The following is an 8543-nucleotide window of genomic DNA, read 5'->3' as shown; positions in this document are numbered from 1 at the left end:
TATTATATCTATTCAGTTTATAGCGGTAAATTATAGTAAATATTAAAACTATATGCTAATAATATATAATAAAAATATATGGCAATAATGTATAATAAAACTTGATAAATAACATATGTATTTTTTCTATACTAACCGGTTTCCAAAAAATTGCCATACTAATTACTGTTCCATCTCTTATTCGTAATATTGGACCAATAAGGATATACGTAGGCAATTTTATATTATTTAGAATATTCGGTATTATAATATAAAATTAAAAAAAAAAAATTAAGCAAAGCTGTCTGAATTCTTGCTTTAAATAACCTTTCCATGGTTAGTATAACATTAAAAAAAAAAAAAACAGCATGTAAATCAGTCCTGTAATTCAGAAGTTTATTGTGGAAAGAGATTCCAACCATTCCCATTTATATATATAGCTTTGCTTCTAGGGAATAACCGAAAACAAGTAGGGCCTATCTCAAAAAATAACAAATATTATTATTTTTTTATCCATTAAATCATTACATTTTTTTCTGTGAAATTCAAATTATGGAAATTAATAATGATATATAATAAAATTTATACATAAATGTAATACTATTAATAATACAGGTTAATTTAATACACAGCCAAGGGAATTTAAATAAAAATGACTATGTTACATTATTATAGAAATCTTTTCAATCAAATTACCAAACTTAATCTCTTCAATTTAAAACCCCAGAAATGCAAAAATACAATTTCCTCATTCCATCAATCGTTTGAGGATTAAATATTAATTAAAATAATCCATTAATATTTTCCTTGGAAAATTCTTATCCTTAAATTATTATATATTGTGCATTTAACAAATATCACACATTTGTTTGTTTTGATTGTACTTAGTGACAACTCTACTAGTTTTTTGAGAGACTGTAGGGCAGCCACATACTTTTAATATGTCAACTAAAAATAAAAGCAAATAACTTTTTTGTTTGTCAGATCTACCATTAAATGAAAGCAGCTATATGACAAAGTGTATACAACACTACCTTATCTCGTTAATTAAGATAAATTTTTATTTGAAAATTAATAGGAAGTTTAGTTGAACAACTTGGAAAAATATTACTATTGAAATCGAGTTAGTTATACATTAGTTGTAGGAATGATATTTGTACTGTTACTAAATTAATATTTATACAAAATAGCTTTGACAACGAAAGACATTATTCCTATCCTCCTAACTTTTTCGAAGGATAGTGGAATATCATGTGGTTATATTCATGGAGTAAAAGGTATGAGGAATGGTTCAAGGTCTTTCACTGGTTCAAGTGAAAGACTGCCTTTATTGGTATCTGCCCTTCTCTGTATGTATTACAATATCAGATGATATGGCATGGCACCTCAGTAGGCTGGCAGGTCATAACATATAATATATATATATAATTTTTCAATTTTATATAAATCAATATTTTCATGTAATAAAATTGAAATCAAAACCAATGCGCTTTCCGAAAAATTCTGATGTTCCTTGGCTTCAGCAAATACTGTTTCTGTTTCTTAAGTAAAATATAAATATTAATAATAATAAAATAAATAGGTCATGCCTTACCAAGATACGGATTTGTCTGATAGTTTTCTGAAGTGTTTTTTTAAAGTTGGGTGGACCAAGTTTGTTGAAAGTGAAAAAATAGTGTTGGGTATCTTTGGCTTTATAACGTAGTCGTAGGATCATGACGTTGTCGAAAAAATATGGTGCACCGTCCCTTCATTTGGAGACCATTAGCGGCAATATTGAAGAGAATTCTCTTCGGATAGGACCAGCCTGACTTGTGATTGCTCCAACTACTATTGTGACCTTTAGATCATGGAATGCACTAGGATGAAGAAACAAATGGTACCTCTTTGTCCATCTCAGTTATTTTCTCACGATCAAGATTTCAGCCGAGGAAAAATATACTCCATTTTTGTTTTAGCATGTAAACTAGTTTCCGAGTGGATAGTTCTGAGAATTGAGGCACAAAAGAACAGTTATCTTCCATTTCTCTTTCACGAGGAAAGCATGAACAAAATAGCCATACCTAATTTCCCAAATGCCTAAAATTGCCTTCGTGTCAGAAAAGTTCATATTCTAATACCCTTTCTATTTACGTTATGTTTAATGGAATCGTCTGAATCTTTTTGTATTAAATAGTTGGTTTTAAGGCTAGGTATCAAAAATTAATGAGATTGTCTCAAAAATAACTTACAATTATTAAATATTCATTAAATTCACTTAGAATTAGTTTTAGTAAAAGAAAAACAAATACTTCAAACCAGATCTCATGCAATATTTCTTTAAATTTTGTTTATAATACATAATATTGTTTAGTATAGGTGAAGGTCTAATTTTCTATATCTATAAAATCTAATATATAATTTAGTCAATTTCTTAAGACTGGTATTTATTTATTAAATAAATCAAATAGTATCCTTGTTAAGTCTCACACTCTTTATTATATCAAGAGACCAACGTTTCGGCCATCCTCAAGGACAATCTAAACAATTAACAGCTTATTATGTATCCATTTCTAACAATTTTAACAACATTATTATTATTAATAATATAACATACCTTAAATATAAATTCATACCTCACATCAAAATTTAAAAATTGTTTTACAGGCTATTTGGCCCAGGTCATCAATTACAAGTCAAATTCACCCTATTGTTACAACTGAATACATAATAAGCTGTTAAATGTTTGGATTGTCTTTGAGGATGGCCGAATTGGCCGAAACGTTGGACTCTTGATATAATAAAGAGTGTGAGACTTAACAAGCATACCATTTGATTAACTAATATATAATTTTTAGAACTAGTTCTTGGATCAAAATATAAATAATTTGCAAATTTTATAGAAACTGTTAGAAACAAAAATAATAATGACTGTTGTTAGTAAATTTTTTCATCTTCAAATTTATTATGTAAATATGTTATAAAAAAAAAATGTCTTATAAAATACTAAATATTTATAAACTGTGGGAGTGGTTAGCTCAATGGTAAAGCAATGCTTAACTCCAAGGACTTTGGTTCGAATCCAGCTGTGGTAGATAATTATTTTCTGTTTCACAGAAGCTGTTAGTTCGACGCCGGTGGTCGAGCGTGATTCCTAATCATCTCATTGTACAACTGTTGGTCTAGTAACAGTACGTCCTTACAAAGTACTGCTGTACCCCTAACCATTCATGGGTTGTAGCAGTACAAATTTATTTATTTATTTTTTGTTGTAAAAATAAATACTTCTTATATAGTGTGTAATAAAAATGAAGAAAATAACGTTAAATTCAGTTCTTGATTTTTTTTTAAATTTGTTACTTGCGCATTTCCCAAATAAAATAATAATTTGTAATATGTAAAAAGGAATTTTCACAAGCACCATTTTATTATTCCAATGCAATAAAGGTACCTTGATGCAACTCAATAGATCCAAGTGTAAGCCCTATGTATGGAAGGTTCACAATTGTTGAAGAAGATTTTTTATGAGAAGATATTTCAATATTAATATTACTTAAACTGAAAAATTGTAAGATCACTGCAAAATTTTAGAATAATTTAAATCAAATATGAAGTTTAATATTAAATTTTCACTCATTCATACCGTGTTGTGAAGATTTCTTTAATTCGCGCTTTTTAATAAATAGATTTTAGCTAATATTCCGATTTTTTATATTTATGCTTGAATAATAACTTATTTAATTTAACTTATTATTTATCTTTCGTACCTATAAAACATATTGCATCTTTAATTATTCCTTTTAGATGTACAATTGCTTAGTTCTTCAATTATTTTTGGAGTATTCTTAATTGCTTCATTAATAATAAATTTAATAATTAGTCCTTAATTGCACATTTAACACAAAATAGAAAAGTATCGTAAACTTAAGCAATGAGCGAAAACAGGGTAAATAAATCATTAACCGTAGCGTGCCGGCGAATTTGATGATTGTCTTTGATAGGGGCCTTTTATTTGACCCCATCTGAGGCCAATTATGAAATGATTTAATATCCTTTAGCAGTACTGCAATTATTTGGAGTCGAGGTTCATCAACACAGGCCCATCATCTTGTTAAATATGATATCAGATAATTAAAGACTAAGAATTTACATTTAGGTACTCTTCTTTCTATTAGAGAAAAAAGAGTATCTATTAAGTAGTTTTCTGCTATCTGCTTTATTAAGTAGTTTTGTGTTAATGAATTAATAGTTTAGAAAACTTTGTTAAAGTAAATCAATATGGTATGGCTGTCTGTAATTATTTTTCGGCCATTAACAAGTTTCATGTAGAATACCATATTTGACCTTAAAGCATAATAAAATATAATAGTAGTTGTATACAAGAAAATATGTATGTATAGTGAACAATAAATGAAAATTAATTTTGACTCTTGTTATTATCGAATGTAACGAAAGTTTAATAGAATAATAAATTCCTCGAAAAAGTCCTCTTCTAAATACTAATCTTTCAAACTGAAATTAATTAATTTCCTTAATACATAATTCTTGTTACATTTATTGATCAGTAGTTTTTAGTAAATTTAGGATACTGGATAAAGTTAATGACTTAGAAATGTATATACAAATGTTAGTCAAAGTTGTTATGTTCAACTTTCTAACCTACCTTTGAATATTCATTTTTCACGTCTAATTAGGTTCCAAATGATTGAAAAGTTGATTAATAATTCAGAATTTATCTTACATTGACATTTTATTTAATATAGGTTGTATAGCTGGTAATAATTTATGAATAAATTAAACTTCTGATTTGGTGAAACTTATCTAGAACATTTTCAGTACTTTTACCTCTTACGTAGATTTTGTGCTTTATGGTTCTAAAGAGCGATTTTTGGAGGAAAAAAAAGAGCTTGAGAATAAGGAGCATTAAAGTGGGCGAAAGAGGAAGCGTACGGTCCAGCGAATGTAATTTGAGCTGGAAAAGCCCTCGTGGCTTTAATTAAAAAAAGTTTGGTCTTGCTATTGACACGTCAGTCCCAATCCGGTTAACTTCCTTCCCTACTTTACTCTTCTTCTTTGCTTCTCCCGTTTTATTTAATTTTATCTTCGTCCTCCTTGGTGGCTTTGATTGCTTTGAGGGACGTGTGCGATGGACCAGAGGCCAAACGCTAAGTTAGTTACTCGTCGTTGATAAAAGAGGAATAATGAATCTTTTGAACTCAGTCCGTTTTGCTTCCCTGAAACAAATTGTTTTGTTCTAGTTTTTTACTTCATAATGAATTAACAGAACGAAAGTAAAATTAGATGTTTCTGAAAAAAAAAAGTATAAAGTATAAAAGACTGTTTCGTTTAATAAACATTGTACTTACATCTTTACTTGAATATACTTTATGAGAATAATTATAATAATAGTTGTATTTCGTAATTATATATGAAATTGATATTTACTTAATCCCATCGGTAAAATAATAAACAATTTATTGTTATAAGAATTATTTTTTATTCCAATGAATATTTCACAAAAAATTTGGATATTTTTTTTTAATATTCTGTATTTTTTTCTCGCTTATAGATTTGGTAAAAGTCTGAAATTTATACCTCAGCTTCTCTACAGCATAAATAAAATATAAAAGCGGCTATTTGACACTTCATTATTTCCCATGATTGTAATAATGTTCGAAGTTTATCAGTGACTTAGCTGACTTTACACTACTTTCTAAAATTTATTATAAATACCAGAATATAGCTGATAATAGCTGATTTAGTTTAAGGTTGTCATCAGCGATGAAAAAAACTTCTTCAAACATAAAGGTACACTAAATATATATGTTTTTGAAAAAGATAATATTCATTGTCTAATCAAATAAATGTAGTGTAAAATAAAAAATAATGTGAAAAAATTCCTTCAAACAGGAGAATCAAAGCTAAAAAAAAAATTAATAATATATTTTTTTACTAATTTGAAATAAATATTTTATAGAAAATTTGTTGATAATTAAAAATAATTAGACGTATAAAATCGGGGCACTTGCGACTACTAATCTAACACCTCAATTCTTTCTAAAACATAAATGAATGAAATAATTTTTTTTTTCAAAATAAATAATACTAAATATATTCATAATACATTAATATTCAATCAAAGTGATTTATTGGTTATTTTAAACCAAATATTCCCAACGTCTGACCTTTAAGTGAAATATACTCAATGTGTGCAGCAATTTTTGTTATGTATATTTTATATATTTGGCCACCACCATTCCTTCATCAAGGTTTGAAAATAATAATCACGAAATAAATATATTCCTAGGAAAAATAGAAATACAATATTCTTAGGAGAACAAGACTTTTTACTAGTGAAAAGTAGTACTACAGTGAACTATGTAAAATTACATTTATGATGGAAAACATATTTTTGAACAGAAGCTGAATCGGATAGGAGTGGTAAGGGGTGAGTGTTTCTATAAGTGTTGGTTACTCGTATGTGGTGAGACCGAATTTTCACGCATTAAAAACTCCAATTCTGTACAAAACACCCATATCCTGCAAAAATCAACTTTATTGTTTAATTAATAATTTTAAACTATAAATTAAATGAGGGATATATAAGGAAATGAATAAATATTGCCGTATACCTATATGTGTATAGTATGAGAAATTTAATTCAATCGATCACACAAAACAAAAATCAAAACTAAGCCTAAAAAGAGTGAAACTAAAAATTTTTAAAAACCCTAAAACGTGGAATTTTGTGTAAACTAAAATTAGTGTTATTTCGATATATTTACCATGATTCGAATTTCTGGCGAGGTTTGGTAAAATTTGAAGGGAACAAAAGATGCAGTCGTACGGAAATCTGATCTCTGTTTATTCTGATTCTTGTTTTCATTGTTTCTATTTTTCTCATGAGCTAAAGTTAAATATGTACATAAAGAAATAAAAACCAATCATTTTTCCTATTTCTCCATAAGTATACCTTTTAAAAATAAAATAATAAATATTTCAATTTTTTTTTAATCTATCAATCGTTCTACACTATTACGCTGTTTTAAATCCTAGGCCATTGAATATTACTGAAGGAGAATATTAGATATTTCTTTTCACAGAAGAAATATATTTTTTCTCCCTTCGGACAACAATTTCATTTGATGACAGTTAGTGAAGTTACGAATCATTTAGAAATTCTGCAATTTAGTGATATTAGTTTCCTAGTAATGAGCACCCCAAACCTTAAAGGATTTTGGAAAAGTATTTCTCATTTCCTTTTTCAGGGATAAATTTTCTATGCCCCAAAATATCAGTTATTGTTTCTAGTTTATATTTTCATTTTTAAGATGAATTATATTTCAATAATACATTGATATATGTCAATCAAATTTACGTTATAACTAGATTATTGTACCCATTTATAGATAATTTAGTCGCATTAGAACTAATTTTTAATACAACATTTTCGGATTTTAAGAAGTCTGTCTGTTTAGATTGTATAATACATACAATAATATTAATATATACAATATAATTTATATACTATTATACCATTTCTATGAATTGAAAATACGTAGTTGTAATGGTTTTATTTTTAAACTTTTTACTCTCAGAATGTGGTTTAGCTTTATTATTTTCCTTTTCCTCCTTGCTATATCAATAAAATCCAACCCCAACGAAGAAGAGGAAATTCTTCTCCACCCCTCTAATTCCATCATCCCCTTCCGTGATTTCTCCCCAAAACGACCGGCTTTCAGTAGCAGAGGAAATATTATCTGAAGATTAAGTCGGCAAACTCGCAGGACGGATGACAATAAAAATAAATATTGAAGTTCCAACTTTTTACTGGCCTGGAACATCGGGAATCAACACAAAACTCTGAAGAGGATCCCATTTCAATTTAATTGAAAGCCATCTGACATGAATGATTAAGAACACACACACATGCAAATTTTTGTAGCTTCTGAATAGTTCATATACACACATAGTGCTTTTGATTTATTTGTCCTTTAGATAAAAGTGTATATGATTTTGAGGTATTTAAAACATCATTCATATAAATCCACTGAAAAATCAACAAAATAGATATACATGGGCGTCTGTAAAAGGAATGTTATGCCTATTAGTTTGGTATATTCTTGTTGGGAACAAATACGTATTTATTTTAAAATACTATATTTTAATTACAGTATATATCTAATGGTTTTTAGAAATATATAAACATCTATTCCTTTTACGTATGTGTAAGTAAAAAGAATGTTAAGACCGGTCTTTTATAAAAATCTTACTACCTCTTTTAAAATTAGTTTCATTAAGAAAAAATTCATATTTGTATGAAATATAGTATATATTTAAATACATATGGATTTTTATTACCATAATACAGCTAATTATTTTGTAATTTATTTTTTATTGTTTGATTATTTATTTATTTTTTTATTTATATCGTATAGAGATTTTATTTATTTATATCTATTATTTTGTATGTTTCATTTTATTTAGCACTTCTTCTATTTATATCGTATAGAGATTTTATTTATTTAATTTTTATTTTTGGTATGAATGTGTTAAATTAGCACCAAGTTTGTAGCAGACTGTAA

The sequence above is a fragment of the Halyomorpha halys genome, unplaced genomic scaffold, assembly GCF_000696795.3.
Source record: "Halyomorpha halys isolate HHAL.00 unplaced genomic scaffold, Hhal_1.1 Scaffold212.1, whole genome shotgun sequence".
Lineage (NCBI taxonomy): Eukaryota > Metazoa > Arthropoda > Insecta > Hemiptera > Pentatomidae > Halyomorpha > Halyomorpha halys.
This window is presented reverse-complemented; position numbering follows the sequence as displayed.